The sequence below is a fragment of the Pinus tabuliformis genome, chromosome 5_1 (genome assembly GCF_031772625.1).
Source record: "Pinus tabuliformis cultivar Carrire ecotype Pingquan chromosome 5_1, CPIR1, whole genome shotgun sequence".
In the NCBI taxonomy this organism is placed as follows: Eukaryota; Viridiplantae; Streptophyta; class Pinopsida; order Pinales; family Pinaceae; genus Pinus; species Pinus tabuliformis.
In genome coordinates, this window is record NC_142305.1 from 412,725,719 (window position 1) to 412,745,381 (window position 19,663).

A 19,663-nucleotide genomic window follows, 5' to 3' on the forward strand; every position below is an offset into this window, starting at 1 on the left:
GTACATGTATAACATAATTTTGACAACCTATTGAAACTTAATACATAAACATATAACCATGCAACCGTCATTCTAGCTAGGGTCCAGTTATCAATGCATGAACTGAACTACAACACACACCACAACTGCATGCATAATAACAACCACTACATCACTATACACTTCACTAGATGCAAACATGAACATGCATAAGAAATACGTAACCAACTATAGAAAATCATAAGCACATATGGTCAAGCATGAATGAATGATACTTGAACCAAACTTACAAGAATGATACATGCAACCAAACATACAAGAATGTAACAAAACATACTACAAAAGTACATGTAAGTGACATAAGTCATCATGTAAGTAGTCATACACTCACAATGCTACATTCCACAATAGCAACCTCAAATTTCACTTGACGACATCACTACAACCATGAAAAAAATCATGAAAATGCACCAAGAACATGGAAGGCTAGTGTGAGAGAAACACATGCAATTTACATGCATGCATGACCAACACATAGCCCATCCATTTTGAGGGGTGAACCATTCTCTGATACCACGCTATAACACCCTTCTCCCACATCTACAGAAGCAACCATCCGTCCGGGGTAAACATGTGACAAGAGGCCACTTTGATACGATTCAACCTCCTAAGTCACATTATGGAGGCAGAACCAATGGAAACACACCATATAGACATTCAACGTTAGCTTCAGGACCCTTAGGAACCAATCCAACACTTTAGAAAACTTTCCCTTAGATCCCACTAACCTTTTAGACAACTTAAGCCTTAGTCACTCTCATGCCAATGTTAGTGTTATGCCAATGTTCCTAGTATTTGAGCCACTTTTTTTAGGCCTAGAGCCCAAGTCACCGCCTAGAATTAAACCATCTTTTCATATCACTAAAATAAGATGGAAATGAAAATACTAAAGCAAATACTTGTTTAATACCTTCAGTGGACCCCTACTATCCATGAAAGGAACTTCATCAAACATATAATGAATATGTTATTTATAGGTGTAAATAATAGTTCTCAGCATGGTGGTCTCATACTTAGCTGAGAACTGCTAAGAACCATTGATGCCTCAACACATCAATTGCCATTCCATGCATTAGGTCATAGACAGATTGATCATTCAATTACAATTAAAAACATGGTGAAATCCATACATGGTTTCTTTCATAAAACACATACATAACTAGCATAATATCAACATACATACTCATGAAAGTGCAGCCATATAGACCACATATAATCGATCAAATGTTGATAAAAATATAAGGAGAAATAACCTTTTGGTAATGATGAAAAGTCTAAACCTGAGATGGGACTTCCACATTTCACCTAACCATACAATGGCTTAGCTAAATATCTCTTCATCGATTCACCCCCGTTCCATTTTCCAAGTTTGAATGTCAGATCTCTGAAAACACGAAAATCAAAACTTATCCAGGCCTTCCAAAAACAATCCACCTCCACCCATTAAACAATGATTCCACCTCACAGTGACACATGACAAAACCATCATCAGATTAGTCTCTATTCCATCCATCTAGGGCTCTAGAGCATTTGTTCTAACCAAGGCTCCAAGACTAGTAACTCAACCCACAACTGCTGGAGGACCCAAAACATTTGTCCAACATGGGCTCCAGGAACAGTAACTCAACCTCTCAAGGGCTCTAGGGAATTTTTCCAACCAAGGGTATGGGACTAGTAACTCAATCCAAGTTGTTACAAGGCTCAAGAGAATTTTGCCAACCAAAGCTCCAGGAACTTGTAACTCAACCAAAGATAAGGAAACATCAGAACCAACCAAAACCATAACAAGGAAATAAACCCACAAAATCCATGGCTATCTAGGAATTGTAAAGGTTACGCAATCCACTGTTAGTCCAAGCAATCCTCCATGCCAATGACAGATCACAACTAATAATCCACTTGCACATTCCATGCATGCGAAAGCTAGTGAAGAAATCATACATCAAACATAGTACCTACAAGAAAATCTAATGTAGTTGTTGATCTCAATGCCCTCTTGTGCTCTCGTTCTCTTCCTTTCCCTTCTTCATCCAAAAATCCAGTTATGCTAAAAATTGATTTGATTTAGAATATTAGTTTTTAGTGCTAAGATCTTCCTCATATTATAAGAAAAAGTATTTCATTTTGCTTAATAATTTATCAATTTTTGCAAGTAAAATGAAGATTTTTTATGCTAATTTTATGAGAAATTTAACATAAACCAGAAACTGAACAACATAAACATATACAGAGCGTCATCAAAAACACTTTACAACAAGAAAATGATAAAGGAGTTCACCCCTTTTGGGGTACATCTTCTTGGTCCAGCTTCTACTGTATTGGGCCTCTCTATTATGCTCAAAAGTCTAAAAATTTGTGTTTACAATGCTCAAATGCTTCAAAAACCTCTTCCAATCAGTTTAGAATACTAAAAAATGGCTATCTAGCCTCTCTTTGAAACCAATTTGGTAAAAAACTAAATAATTTATGCCTTCTACTAAATAATTTGTCTATTCTTTCCACAAATTGCTCCAAGCCCGACATGGTCCTCCAAATTAGCTTTGAATATCCACTAACTGGGTGAATATTTCGCCATGCAGAGGACAATAATCTGCCGACACTGACTATCGTATTGCAATTTACAATCAATAGAGTTCTATGGGATTATGTTCTTGTGAACATGGCAGGCAATGTGTGATTTCGATGTGGCGGACTTGACGGGAGTATTAACTAGAACCAGTAAACATTTTGCATTCAGGGACTTATCACATTTTGCAATTCTATGAATAACCAGGGTTTTGTATCTGCAAAACTTTGCACCGTTGAGATTTTCGATTGTGATATCGCATATCAACCTAATACCTGTGAGGGAACAACTCTGTAACACTTACCCTTCACCTATCTACGGTCTCGATCCATCACATTGTGCCTCCATCAATTTCTTTAAAACCTTTTTGGCTACTTTATCGCATCACACCCTTCGCTGCTCAGGGGCTAGTTTCTAATGCCAACCTACTTGCGGCTACAATTTGTGATATGTGAGGGCCAATGGAGGCTTGCCACTTGGTGCCTCCTCATTCACTAAAGGACCTTGCCACATCAACGAATCATGCCATGTGAGGAACTCAATCCTCAACTTTGGCTTCCTATAACTTCTGCATACAATCTCGGATTTGAGTGTCATTCACACCATTGGAATAAAAATGATGAAATCTTTGATATGAGGATAAGTTTATCAAGATTCTGATACTTTGATTTTTTATCCCAATTTTGAGCACCTGATCACTCCTCCACACTCAAAGCCTTTTGGACCCCAGAAAGGTCACTTCAATTGTTCAGTAGGTGAGGGTACAATTCCCTTATCTTTCCCACCTCTATCCATTTGGATTTTGAGGTAACTATAGCCTTTAGCCCCACTGAAAGATAATCGATACTTCCCCTTTTTGTTGTCGTTATTCTTCTGTCAGGTATAGTGTCTTACTTAGGAGAATCAAAGAATTATGGATAAAAGTCCCTAATAGATGGAATTTTAATATTCCCTCATCGATATTCAATCAAATGAGGATCGTTCAACCTTAAATTCTCAACATTAACAACAACATTAATTTTCATATATGGGGGAAAATCCAACCTGAAGGCATAATTTTCAATCTTTTCTAAAATTCTAAATGGACCATATCTAATTAATTTTATCTTCTTACCTTCTCCTTGGAGCCTCTCTTTTTTAACGTGAAGCCAAAATTCATTACCAAGTTGGAACTTGTGACCTTGACGATTCTTGTCGTGCCTTGCTTTGTACTTGCCTTGGCCTTTCTAGAGCTGTTCTTGAGCCTTTTGGTGTACTAATTGTATTTGTTCATTGAACTTTATTTCTTTTTCTATGTTGCTATGACCTTCAATAACAACACCTTTTCCAAAATTGAAATTCAAAGGAGATTTCGGGATGTATCACTTTCATGCATCAAATGGCAAAGTTTGAGTGGAAGAGTGCTTTGATCGGTTGTGAGCATGTTGAATATAGTGCAACTATTCATCTCACAACTTAGGATGCTTGGTGTAATATCCATGAAAAATATGTATTACTATTATGTTCACTTCCTATGTTTGACCATCTGTTTGTGCATGAAATGATGTGCTCTTTTTCAGTTTGGTGTCCATGAATGCCTAGATGTTTAACCATAAATTCCCCACAAAGTGATAATCTTGATCACTAACAACGGATGTGGGCAATTCAAAATGCACCTAAACATTCTGAAAGATTAACTGAGTAGTTTGTTCAGCTGTAACTTTCTTTTTACATGGCATCAAAATACACATTTTGGTGGAAATACCCACAACTACATAGAAATAATCATGGTCTCTTTTGAAAATGGATGGCCTCCTACAAAATCCATAGAAACACTCTCCCACGGCCATGAAGGAGCCAAAAGTGGTGTGTACAATCCTCACCTCCTATTTCTAGGCTTAGCAATTGCATATAATGAACATCCCTTAATAAAACGAGACAAACATTCAAGCATACGACGCCAATAACAATACCTGTATAGATGTGCCACCATATTACATACATCGAAATGACCAACAATAAGAGAAGTATGTGCCTCTCTTATGATTTTAACTCTTTCTCCCCACGGAATACAAAGCTTTCCAAGATGATACATCAAGTTATCATGTAAACTATAATCCAATTTCTCTTCTTGGTTACCTTGACTCAATCTTGCATATACATATTGAAAGTCATTATCTAAAGGATATTGCTCAATATAAATTTCATTTAAAATAGAATTGTGCTTGAGTAAAGGAGCTACGCTAAAAATCGCTCTATAAAGCATAGAAACAACTTTATCGTAGATATGTTCCTTATACATGATTACCAAGTGGAATTTTTGAAGGAAACCAATCCATTAGAAATGCCTTGATTGTTGTAAATTTGATTCGGATTACAAGTATTGCAACTGTTTATGATTAGTGTGAGTGCCCATTTCCTTACCCATCAGGTAGTGTTTCCATTTTTCCACACTTTGCACCAATGCATACAATTCTTTGTCATATGTAGGATAGTTAATTGCTAATTAGAAGTTCCTGAATCAAAACATATAGGTTTACCATGCTTCATGAGGACTTCACCAATAACATAGTCACTAGCATCTTTCTGAATCTCAAACGATTGTCTCAAGTCTGGAAGTGCGAGTACAAGATTTCTATTGATCGTTTCCTTCAATACATCAAAGGCCTTTGGTTGTTTGCCTCCCCACTGAAAAACATTTTTCACATTGGTCAATGCATGAAAAGGAGCTGCTATAAGAGAAAAATTAGCAATGAATTTCCTCCAATATTGGGCTGCTCCCAGAAAACTTCTTTCCTCTGTAAGGGTCTTGGGCCTTTCCTAATTTAGAATGACATCAACCTTGGAGTGATCTATTTTCAACTCACGTCCTCCAATAATATGACCCAAGTAAGCTAAAGAAGTCTTTCCAAACTCACACTTTCACATATTCAGATACAATTGTTCTTTTTCAAGACATCAAGTACTTTTCTTACATGCATGACATGTTCGTCACGGGATTTACTGAAAAATTAAGATTTCATCTAAGTAGACTACAAAAAATTCATCAAGAAATGGCCTAAACACATCATTCATCACACATATGAATGTAGCAGGAGCATTACATAAACCAAATGACATAACTAGCCCTTCAAACAAACTCTTTTTTTTTAATGTTGTCTTCCAAATGTCTCCAACTATTCTAATTTGATGGTAGCCACTTCTTAAGTCTAGATTTGAAAATACTTTGCATCTCTCAATTGATCTAGTAAATAATCTATTTGGTGCAATGTGTAATGGTTCTTTACCGTAATGTTGTTTAATGCACGAAACTCCACAAATATGTGCCATGTTCCATCCTTCTTTGGCACCAAGACAATAGGTGCACCACAAGGTGAGGAAGATGGTATGATGATCCCTTTATTCAACAACTCTTGAATTTGCATCTTAATTTCTATGCTTTCCACCACTCACATCCTTTATATGCCAATGTTAGGAAGAGGACAATCTTGTCGCAACTGTATCTCGTGTTCGATTCCTCTCTTGGGGGGTAATCCCTTTGCTTTCTGAAACATTTCATCATGTTCATTAACTATGTTAACCAATTCAGATTTCAAATTCAAATCACAACCTTGAAAAGCTTCATCGTGAACATCATTTTTGGGTTTGATCATGAAGAGAATGAAACTCTTGCTCTAATTCGCCAGTTTTTTCATTTTCCCTTCATTAACAAGCCAAATATCTATTTTCTTATTGTGAGCTCTCACAATATATTCTACTCCATTTTTAAATAAATGGTATTTATTTTCATGTCAATGGAAGATATATTTTCTGTCGTAAAGGTACATGCTACCCAAAAGAATGCCACAGATATCTAATGCCACAACGTCAAGCTCCATTTCATCTATAAATTTTGCAGTGAAAGAAAGTTTCAGTTTACAATTTCTTGTAACCTGAAATTGCACATTGTCGTATACCCATCCAAGGGGATATGGTTTATGATGCAGAATACTTTCTAGATTTAAAATCTTCACAATCTTTTTAGATATAAGATTGACTTGAGAGTCGTTATCAAACAACATATCAATCTTGCTACGTTTTGAGATCACCCTTATCTGAAATAGTTCTATTCTCCTCTTTTCATTTGAAGTTTCATTTTTCAAGTGGGAAGAACTAGTGCTAGAAATGGATTCTTTTCCTTTTAATCCCATGGCTGTGATTTTAGTTTCATTACCTGAGTCTGATCCCAAATCTTGTTGAGTGGTTGTAGTTGTGTTTTGTTTTCCCTTGTTGTAGTTTCTCTTTGGTTTAATTTCGGGATGAAGATTCAAGCAATGAGCTTCATCATGACCTCTCTAGAACAATGTCTTCATGTAATTTTTTGTCCTTCTTTTTTGATAGATGCATTTTATTTTCCTCCCCTTTGAAATCCTTTTCTTTTCCATTACTCTTAAATGGATTTATACTACCTTCTTCTGGGGTATTTTTCCCTCTTCCCTCAAGATGAGTGGCTTGCACACACACATCATCTAGATTAATGTGATTAAGAATTAAGATAATATGCCTAAGGTAACTGTGTAAAACCCCCATATATTTCAGCAAAGTGTCCTACGACTGCAAATATACACCTAACATCAGAGACCTTTTCCTGAATTCTTGGGTGTAATCTTGCACATTTTGACCGTTAAGTTTTATATAGTTCTACCAATTCATGATGGATTTCTGCATACTAGATAGAGGATATAATTATCCTTTAACTTGAGAAATTAAATAATTCCAAGAAATTGAAATCTTACCATGATTTTTAATCTCCTCTTAGGTCTTTGATTCCCGCTGATCCAGGTGGATGTTGGTGGCCACCCACCAACCCATTTGGACCCCCACAACTGTCTCTTTCAGTCTTTTCAGTTTCCTAAATTGTAGCACAGTTTACTATTTTTAGCAGCTTTTCGGGTCCTGAACTTCCGGAGCCGTTTTGAGGCCTTAAACGACGTTTTTTTGGGAATCATGGACCCATGTTGCCTCCCAAAATGGTAGTACTCGGATATATATTTCTAACGAGCTATCGTGCGCATCAAACAGAGATCGTATGCCAAAGTTACGACCTTGGGAAATTGATGTACCAATTTACCCAAACGGGGCCCACAATTTGGCGTTTCATCTTCTAGGGTTAGGTTTTGGAATGTGAAGGGTTTTCCATTGTTTCTCAACAATAAATAGGCCTCCGAGCCTCATTGTAACTCAGTTCGGAACAGTTCAGAGGCATGTAGCTGCACATCTCTTCTCAGAGATAAGCTACCATCGCCCTAGCTGGTTTCTTTCCATTTCTGTTTGTAAGCATATTTCAGTATTTTCCATTAATGAAATGAAGTATTATTTCCGCTACATCTCTGTATTTATGGTTATCGCATCTCTGTGTTTATGGCTATCTCTGTAATCTATTGCGTTCCCATTTAAATCCGGATCAGTGGAATCAAAGCGGTCTGCTTTTTCTCTGTTTTTCTTTGCATGTCCCCAACAAGGTCGGGATATAAGGAGTTAGGGCTTGAACTGGTCGAACCTTTGCAAGACCAGCCTCGCAAATCCCGACGGCCTCCCATGGCAGATGAGAAGAAAGACGAGGGGGCAGGAGATCCTATCAAAATCTTGCTCGAAGAAGCGCTCGAGCGGCAAAGGAACGCGATGATGGATAGCTTTGCGCAGATCCTTCAGCAACTACCCAGAGGTGACGCATCAGCTTCCAACAGCGACTCTGGAAACGCCACACCGTTTAAGGTACAAGTTAATTTTGAAATCCCCATCTTCGAGGGTCAAATAGACGCAGATGCCGTAGATAAATGGTTAAATCTGCTAGATGGGTATTTTTCTGTTCACGAATTTTCAAGTCGGGAAAAGATTGTTTTCGCTCTTCTCAAAGCAGCCCCCCACGTCAAGGACTGGTGGGAAACCTACTGCGAGCAGAAGGATGAAAGTACAGGCTCACTATTTTCAGCTGCACCCACTTGGAATGACTTCCGGGATGCCATCAAGGAGCAGTACTACCCTGTCGGAACCTATGAGGACAAATACATCAAATGGACCACATTGCGGCAGGGACGAGACCAAGATGTGTCGGAGTTCACAAACATTTTTCACACCCTTCGCACACAGTTGGGTATCAAAGATTCTGAGCTGCATCTGGTACTCAAATACCACGGCTGCCTACACAGATACATCCAGGAAGAGATGGTGTTCTTGAACATCTCCTCACTCGGCACAGCATACCGATATGCTGTCAAAATCGAGCAAAAGTTCAAACAGAAGAAGCGAGACTTTGGATCTGCAAATCCGAAGCCCAAAGAACAAAGCCAAGGCGGGGTGACCCAAGGCCACCCATCGAAGCCGCAAGAAAAGAACAACACCATGAAGCCGAAGAAGGACACAGGAAAGTGGTGTGAGTTCCACAAGAGTCCCACTCATAACACAAGTGAGTGTCGGACCAAGCAGTCACTCGTGGCTGAGTTGAGGGCTTCCGAATCAGATGCATGTTCCAACCCTGAGCCAGAACCCGACAAGGGGAATGGCAAAGGGAAGCAGATCATTGATGCAGATCCCACTGCCACTTTTGCCACCGCCAAGATCAAGAAAAATGAGCCCGAAGATCCAGAGGAGGGGGAGCGTCTTTTCCACTCATAGATGTGGGTGAAGGGTTCACCGCTGCGATTCATTGTTGACAGTGGTAGCCAAAAGAACCTCATTTCAGCAGAGGTCGTGAAGTGGTTGGGCCTACCGACTACACCACACCCACAACCGTACAGTATCGGGTGGCTTCATGAAGGACGAGATCTCAAAGTTCGCCAGCAGTGCCGCCTTCCCTACAACATCAAGCCCTTCACTGACGAGGTATTGTGTGATGTTACACCTCTGGATGTTTGTGATGTACTATTAGGCCAGCCATACTTGTGGAGGCGACATGCTGTGTATGAGTCAAGGCCTCGCGCTGTCATTATTTCTTTGAATAATTCATTATACAGGATACTGGAGGTAGCCCCACCTACCGCCACATCTTTGATCACTACCAAGAAAGGCAACAAGCTCATATCACAGACCAGGAAATTCATCTGTCTGGTTCACTCCCAAAATAAGGGGAAGATCGTTGCTACATCCATGACCCCCGCAAAGGATTCCTCCATGCAGCAGCAGCAGCAAAGGGATACGGTCATGACAGAATACAGGAACAACTTCTCCTCACCTACACGGGTACCACACAAGTTTCAGGTGGACAACAAAGTCTGGTTGCATCGACAGAAAGAACGCCTTACCAGAACCCATCAGAAGCTCAGACCACTCCGACCTGGTCCTTACAGCTGTACCAAGGCTATGGGGAACAATGCTTTGGAGCACATCATTCCTCCATTCCTTTGCCTGCACCAAGTGTTCAATATGGACCATCGTCGACCATGCTTCCCACCATTACTGGGCACATCAGAGATTGCAGGACAAGTTCAGCAGATGGAGGAACTCAACGCAATGGGGACCATTGCTTCCTAAGGGGGGAGGAATGATCCAGGTGGATGTTGGTGGCCACCCACCAACCCATTTGGACCCCCACAACTATCTCTTTCAGTCTTTTCAGTTTCCTAAATTGCAGCACAATTTACTATTTTTAGCAGCTTTTCGGGTCCTGAACTTCCGGAGCCGTTTTGAGGCCTTAAACGACGTTTTTTTGGGAATCTGGGGCAACATGTGTCCATGGACCGATGTTGTCTCCCAAAATGGTAGTACTCGGATAGATCTTTCTAACGAGCTATCGTGCGCGTCAAACGGAGATCGTATGCCAAAGTTACGACCCCGGGAAATTGATGTACCAATTTACCCAAACGGGGCCCACAATTTGGCGTTTCATCTTCTAGGGTTAGGTTTTGGAATGTGAAGGGTTTTCCATTGTTTCCCAACAATAAATAGGCCTCCGAGCCTCATTGTAACTCAGTTCGGAACAGTTCAGAGGCATGTAGCCGCACATCTCTTCTCAGAGATAAGCTACCATCGCCCTAGTTGGTTTCTTTCCATTTCTGTTTGTAAGCATATTTCAGTATTTTTCATTAATGAAATGAAGTATTATTTCCGCTGCATCTCTGTATTTATGGTTATCGCATCTCTGTGTTTATGGCTATCTCTGTAATCTATTGCGTTCCCATTTAAATCCGGATCACCCGCCCTACAAGTGTTTCACCCTCCATTCTCAAGGAACCTAACTGAATCTTTATGTCCTCCTCATGAAGGTTTTGAATCCTACAATATACCTCCAAATAAAGAATCCAATTAACAAGTTTGTTTGTATTCACTTCACCATTATACATGGGGAACTCAAATTTAAAATCAAGTTTAAAAAAAGGTGATTTACGAGTTCCTTTTGAGGAATGATGATGACTATGAGTAAGGGTTGTATTAGTGGAAGAGTGTGAACATGGTTGTGAAGAAGAATATAGTGGAGAGGGTCATCGTTTGCCTCATTCCCATTACCTCCTCCTAAAGAGCCTTCTCCTTTGGGAATTTTGGAACTTTCTCCTTGCGACTTGCCTCTCTTCATAGAGGACCTTGACCATCTCAGTCATATCAAATAAAACCTTTATGAATGTGTTCCCATATTTTTTCATATTTGTAGGTTCTCCTTCATGAGACATGATCTCCGAACTCTCAACTGCAACTTGAGGTTGAAATGGTGTTGGAGATTGTGGCAACCTTTATCTTCTTCCCCTTGACCCAACTTCTGGGCTTCCAACCAGCTTTCCTTCACCTATTTTTACTATTAACCTTGTAAGCATCACATAAACTTGCAAACAATTAAATTCTCCTTTCAAAAAGAAAACCTAGTCCTCCAATACAAAATTGATCTAATTTACAATAGTAGTTTGCAGTGCTAAGATCTTCCTCAAATTAAAAACAAAATACTTTCATTGTGGTTACATATTCATCAATTATTACAAGTAAGGTGAAGGGTTTTTATGTTAATTTTATGAGAAATTTGACATAAACCAAAAACTGAACAACAACTTAAACATATATAGAACATCACCAAAACCACATTACAAGAAGCAGATGATAAAGGAGGTCATCCCTCCTAGCTACTTCACCTCTGTTCTAGCTTCCAATGGCTCGGGCCTCTCTCCTGTGCTCAAAAGTGTTAAAATCTATGTTTACAATGCTCAAATGCTTCTATAACCCACTCCAGTCAATCCAAAATCCTAAAAATATAGCTATATAGCCTCTTTTTGCAACCAATTTGGTGGAATGTATGACTTATCCTAGTTCTCCCTCTATTCGTTCCAGAAATTTCTCAAGACATGACATGATCCTTCAAATTAGCTATGAAAATCTGCTAACTAGGTGAACATTTCACCGCACGTTGGAACATAATTTTATGGCACCTACTGTCTTATCACAAATCACAACCAGTCGAGTCATACAGGCTTATCGTCTTGTGAACATAACAGGTGAAGTGTGATTGCAATGTTGTGGACTTAACATGAGTATTGACCAAAACCGATAAACATCTCGCATCTGGGGACTTATTGCATTTCACAATTCAATGGATAACCGATCTTTTGTATATGTGGAACATTCCATCATTGAGATTTTCAATTGTGATATCGCATCACAACTTGATACCTTCTAGGGCCTGATTCTGTAACGTTGACTATTCGTCGATCTACAATTGTGATCCATCGTATCCTGCCTTTGTCTCTTTCTTGAAAACCTTCCCACCTACCTTATCGCATCATACCCCTCCCTACCTGGGGGTTGATTTATAATGAAGACATGGCTATGATTGTGATTTGTGACATGTGGGGGGCAATGGAAACTTGCCACTTGGTGCCTCCTCATCCATTGAAGGACCTTGCAACATCATCCAATCTTGCCATTTGAGAAAGTCAAACCTTAACTTTCACTTGCTATAACTTTTGTATACGAGCTCGAATTCAAGTGCAATTCACACCATTCGAATAAAAATTATGAGTTCTTCGATATAAAGATAAGTTTATCAAGATTATGACACTTTGAATTTTGAACCTAATTTTGAGCACCTGATTAGTATGCCAACCCCTCCAATAGTTCTCTAGGAAACCTCTAAGTCTCCAAGTGTATGAGAGAGAGAGAGAACAATAAGAGAGCTCCAAAATTTAACTGACAAAATGTTACAAACTAATCCTTAGAAATGTTTTTATGGATGAGGCTTCTATTTTCTTCATTTTCCACTATTTTACATCATTTTCCTCCTCACATGAAACATGTGACCTTTCACCTCCTTTTTCTCCTAATTTCCATTATTTTCGTAACTAAAAGTGCAAAAAATTCCATTTGGCCTTTCCAAATCCTTAACCATATGTTCTGCCAATTTCATTGGCCATAAACAACCACAAGTGATTCCCATCACTCTAATTTTGCCCAACATTCATATTGGAAAAAGTGTCCCATCATCCATGTCTATTATTTTTCATTTCTTAAATTTTATTACATTGAATTTTCACCATGGTTGTTATAGACAATGTTCCCCCATGGGGGAGGGGTTTCTCACAACCCCGAGTTAAAGTTTCATTTAGTAAAGGATAACAAAGGGAAAATAAGACCAAGGTCATGGGATAAATACTCCAAGTTGAATGTTTAGAAAACATTGTAATCAACATCATTGTGGTTAATAATGGCTATGGAAATTGGAAAGGGAATTAGCAAAGGAAAAGGCGAAATAATTGGCACTTTTTATGAAAATAAAGGAAAATAGGGGAAAAGGAAGGTGAAGAGACAAAAATTTTCATGCAAGAAATCAGATGAAAATGAAGGAAAATGAAAGAAAATGAGATATCAATGATCGAAATGGATCAGATATGTAACAAACCTCGTGAAAAATCCATGTAATAAAAGTAGATAAAGAGAAAATTAATTACCACAGTTGATGGAACCCTTATTCCAATCTAAGGAAATTGGCATAGGAAAAATGGCATTTTGACACAATTATTTATGAAAATAATGAAAATTAGGAGAAAAAGGAGGCGAAAGGTCATAGGTTGTATGTGAGGAGGAAAGTTGAAGGAAAATAATTGAAAATTAAGAAAATAGATGGGTCATTCATAAAAATACTTCTCAGGATCAGTTGAGAACCTTTTTGTCAGTGCAATTTTGGATCTCACTCAGTATTCTCTCTCTTTGTCTCTCATACTCTTGGAGACTTTGAGTTTTCTTGGAACAATCTTGGAGGGTGTGGCATACTTGGATTCTTGGAGCAAGAAAGAAAAGGAAATGAAGGAAAGTGCAAGAAGGCAACAACATCAACAACTACATTATATTTTATTGTAGTTAGTGTGTTGCATGTATGTTTCCTTCACTAGTTTTTGCGTGAATGGCATATGCATCTGAATATTTGGTTGTGCTATGTCATTGGCATGGAAGATGGACTAGATTGATAGTGGATTTCCAAGCCTTTCCATTTCTTGGATAGCCATGGTAATCTTGGGTTTATTTTCATTATTTGTTTTTGGTTGGTTCTCATGTTTCCTCAGCTTGGGTTGAGTTATTAGTTCTTGGAATCCCTGGTTGGACAATTCTCTTGAAACCTTGTAACATCTTAGGCTGGGTTGCTAGTTCTCAAAACCTTGGTTGGAGAAATGCTCTGTAATCCCTTGGTGCGTTGAGTTACTAATCCTTGAAGCAGTGGTTGGACAATGACTATGGAATCCCTATATAATTTGTGGGTTTAGTCACTGATCCTGGAAGCCTTGGTTGGAACAAGCAATCTTAAAGCCTTGGAAGGCTTGGATGTAAACCGATCTGATGATGGTTTTTGTGATCTCCAACTGGGTGGTGGAATCATTATTTGATGGGTTGAGGTGGATGGTGTCTAGAAGCCTTCAATTAGTTTTGATTGATGTGTTCTATGAGATCCTACATTCATGCTTGGAATATGGCATAGGGGTGAAAGGCGGAAGACAAATTTGGCTTAGCTACTATATGGTCGGGTGGAATGTGGAAGTCCCATCTAGGGTTTGGATTTTTCATCTTTAATGACAGGTTATTTCTCCTTGAATTTCTATGATCATTTTGATTGATTATATGTGGTCTATATGGTTGTATTTTTATCAGTAATGCTACTGATATAATGATGGTTATGTATGTGTTTTTTGAGAACAACCATGTAATGATTTCATCATGTTTTTTACTTGTAATTGAATTATCAATGTATTGATGACCTAATGGATGGAATGGTAGTTTATGTGTTAAGACATCAATGGTTCTTAGCGATTCTCAGCTAAGTATGAGACCACTATGTTTAGAATTGTTATTTACACTTGTAGATCACATATTCCTGATATGTTTGATATAATGCATGTCATGGTTAGTATGGGTCTAGGCAAGGTCTTAAGCAACTATATTATTTAGTACTGCCATTTCCAGCTTATTTTACTAAACTGAAGGTATCATAAAATTTTGGGTAGTGAGCCGGGCTCTGGGCCTCAAAAAATCGTTTAAATCACAGGGTCACTAGCATAGCACTAACAAATTTTGTCTTCGGTCACTAGTAGATAAGCGTGTGAAAGAAAATGTTGGTTTTTGGACACTGGAATTCCTATAGCATGAGAGGGATTGAGGCTTAAGTTGTCCAAAAATTTAGTGGGATGCAAGGGCAAGTTCTTTAAAGAATTGGATTGGTTCGTGAGGGTCTTTTAACTGATGTTCAATTATCTATATATTATGTTTCTCTCGATTCCACTTCCTGAACGTGATTTAGGAGGTTGAATAATATCATAGTGCCCTTGCGTCACATGTTTACCCCAGCTAGCCAGTTTCTTGGGTAGATGTTGGAGGAGGGTGGTATATAGTGGTATTAGAGTATTTGTAGTCAACCATCTTGCTAGTAATTTGATAATTTAGAGTTTGTCATATTTGAAGCGACAAGGACCACATTAGATCAGTTATGAGCAAGAGGATAAAACTAATGCAACATATGGTAATCGATCACATGGTGGTTAGAGGTCAAATATAGATGACACAATTAGAGACGACATATTGTTTAACACAACGAATAGGAGAGGGGATAGACACATTTTTTATTCTAGTTCTTATTCAAATAGGCATCATGGTCATCATCGTTATCATCCTTATAAGAGGAGTGATAGGGGGTAGTTTCTGGATGTGTTTAGGAAAGAAAAGACACCAACATTTGACGATGAGATGAAGAAGTTGTAGGATACAGAGCCATGGTTACCTAGCATATAGAAATTATTCAGATTACAAGACTATTTAGAGAAGATGAAATCTAAAGTGGCTACATTTTGTCTCAAAGGTAAATAAGACATTTGGTGGGAAGATGTGAATAATGGAAAATGCATTCAGGAGGAGGATTTGACTTGGAGTAAGTTTAAGAGGTTGTTCAAGAAGAAGTATTTGTCAAAGAGATACTTTGATGATATGGAGAAATAATTTTATGAGCTAGATATTGGTTCCGTGACATATGATGAGTACATTAGAAGATTCTTGAAGTTGTTGAGGTATGTGCCTTATCTCACATAGGAAAAGGCCAATATTCTGAGGTTCATTAGTGGGTTACCAGTTGAATTTAAAGACTAGATTGTGTTAGATGAGCCTAGATCATTGGAGGAGGCCATTTGGAGGCTAAGGCATTTATATGAACAATTAAAGCACAGAACTGAGGCTAGGCCAGAGTAGAGAGGTAATGAAAATAACAAAGGAAAATGGGACAAAAAGATAGCAAGGCCTCAAGCTCTACGTGACAAGGAGAATGTTGAACCACCTAAGAAGTTTAATGAATCAGATAGAGGACAAGGATTCTGATGAGGAGAACAAACGAAGGAGACAGGATAGAAGCCTATAGAGTGTTTGATTTGTGGCAAGAATCATTCCAGGGGAGATTTTCTATAGAATTAGGATGGTAAACCTCATATATATAGTGCATAGGAGGAAAAGACTATTGGGAATTTTTGTAAGAGCATTCGACATATCTATGAGGCATTCGATAACAAAGGGGTAGATCATTAGGAATCTATCATTGATATGGATGGTAGGATTTGTGATCGAGTTATTTATATTTCGATTGACACTAGATCAAACTATAGTTATGTTAGTCTTAACTTGGTGGATAAATGTGGTTTGAGTAAGGAATTGCATGCAGAATCCTTGTTAGTGCAATTTGCTACATGAACGTAGAAGTGAGTTCATCATTTGGTAAGAGCTTGTTCATTTGATTTGAATGGTATGCCTACAATAACACATTTCATTGTATTACAGTTTGGATCATGCAATATGTTTTTGGGAATAGATTGGTTGTATCTTCATAGAACCAAGGTAGATTGTTATGACAAAGCCATTGGTTGTGTTGATGATAATGGAGAACCAAGAGTCTTAGGTGGAAATAAGAAAGCCACATCAGTTAGGATGGTGAAAAATATGGAAGAAAACTATAGTCGCAAGAAAGGGTGTAAGTTATTTACAGTGAACATTTCTAGTGATAAAGGTAAGGAAGTTGAGGATGCGGATGTATTGAAAATATACCCTATTCTATAAAAATTCAAGGATGTGTTTCCTGAGGACATGTTATAGTTACCACCTCATAGGCGGGTAGAATTTCCTATTGAGTTAGTGTGAGGGGCAGCTCTAACATTAGAAGCACCTTATAGGATGATAATAGTTGAATTGGTTGAGTTAAAGATGCACTTAAAGGAAATGTTGGACAACGGGTAAATTAGGCCAAGTGTATAACCTTTGGGGTGCACTAGTATTGTTTGTAAAACAAGAAATATGGTACTAATAGATTATGGATTGACCACAAGAAATTGAACAAAGTAACCATCAAGGAAAATTATCCATTGCCAAGGAAAAAATGACATTTTTGATCAGCTGAAGGGAGAAGCAATGTTCATTAAGATGAACTTGCGATCTGTATGTCATTAGGTACACATCAAAGAGGAGTACATTTACAAGATTGCATTAAGGACTAGGTATGGCCATATGAGTTTTTTGTTGTTCGATTTGACTTAACTAATTCTCCCACTACATTTATGTGCTTGAGGAATAGTGTGTTGTGTCCCTACTTGGATATGTTTGTTATTGTGTTCATTAATTATATAATGGTATACTCTATAAATGAAGAAGGGCATACTGAGCATTTAGTAGCAGTGTTGAGGTTGTTGAGAGAGAATTTGTTGTATTCTAAGCTCAACAATTTTAGTTTCTTTTATACTAAGGTATAGTACTTGTGCCATGTTGTATCTAAGGAGGGAATTGTAGTACACCCAAAAAAGATAAGTGCCATCATGTAGTGCATAGCTCCTAAGTATGTGGATGAGGTGAGATATCACATGGGATTAGCAAGCTATTATAGGAGGTTCATGTGGAGCTTCTCATAGATTTCTTATCCTATTACATCATTGTAGAGGAAAGGTAAGAAGTTCAAATGGATAGAGGAGTGTGAGGCTAGTTTTGAGCAACTCAAGTAGTTGTTGACACATGCACTAGTGCTAAAGATTGCAAATCGAGACAAAGAATTTCTAGTATTCATGGATTTCTTGCAGGAAGGGACTTAGTGGAGTACTTATGTAGTATGGACACATGGTGTGTTGAGTTACAGAAACATAATGAGCATGAGAAGAACTATGCCACATAGGATCCTGAGATAGGATCGATTATACATGCATTGAAGATGTTGACACACTATCTTCTAGGAAGGATATTTACATTCATATGTGATCATAGTTATTTGTGATATCTATTTGACTAATGGAATTTGAGTGGTTGGATACAATTAGTGAGATTGATTTTTCGATCATATATATCAAAGGTAAAGAGAACAAAGTGGTAGATTCCCTTAGTAGCTGGATACAGGTAAATCACTTTGCAGCGATCACCTCCTATGGGAAAGATCTACATGATAGGATGTTGCGGGTAGGTCAACAATATGTCAAATATATGGATATTTTGTAAACATTGGAGCGGAGCATAGGCACAAGTACATGTGATAGTAGAGGTATAGGTATAGTTGATGGTACAGGTAAGGGTATAGCTGATAGTATAGGTATAGGTACAGGTGATAATAGAGGTACAAGTACAAGTACAGGTGCAGGTGCATAGGATATGGATTATTTTCTTACAACATATGGATTGGTTAGATTCTGAGATATGATATATGTGGCAGATAAGTGTGAGCTCAAGAAGATGATATTCAGAGACTTCCATGAGAAACCTTATTTAGGTCAACCCAAGCTACCAGAAGACACTGATAATAGTGAAGATATTTTTTTATTGGCAGAATATAAAGAGGGATGTAACAGAGTTCATGGATAGATGTTTTTATTGTTAGTGCCTAAAAGCAAAATGTAAGTGTCTAGGTCGATTGGTACAACTGATCGCGATTCTAGAGTGAAAATCAGAAGTCATTTCCACGGACTTCATTACAGGTTTTCAAAGCATAGTGAGACAACATTATTCAATCATGGTTATTATGGAGAGATTGACAAAGGTTACATATTTCACTATGTTGAAGTCTACATTCTTAGCTAGCAATGTCGCATGGGTGTTCATCAGAGATGTGGTCAAATTGCACGGTGTTCTGAAGAAGATTTTGTCATACAAGGATGAAAAGTTCAATTCCAAGTTATGGAAGGAGTTGTTTATAGGTTTGGGCACAAATTTTCCTTCGTTACAACTTATAATCAGAGACATATGGATAGACAGAGAGGGTCAATAGGATATTAGAGGAAATGTTGAGGATGTATGTGATGCATTAAAAATGAATGTGGGAAGAGTATATTCCACTGGTAGAGTTTGTGTACAACAATGTGTATAGCAAATCTTTGAGTATGATTCCTTTTGTGGCATTGTATGGGTGAAGTTGCAACACTCCAATCAATTGGAGTGATCTGGTTAGCATGGTATTGATTGGACCAAATATGTTGGCAGACATGGAATAAGGAATGTAGGTGATCAAGAACAATCTAAACGAGGAGAAGATATGCATAATAGTCATGTAGATAGGAACAAGTTGTTCAACAATTTCTATGTTAGTGAACATGTGTACTTCTCCATGAAATCGAAGAAGAGCTCCTTGCATATTGG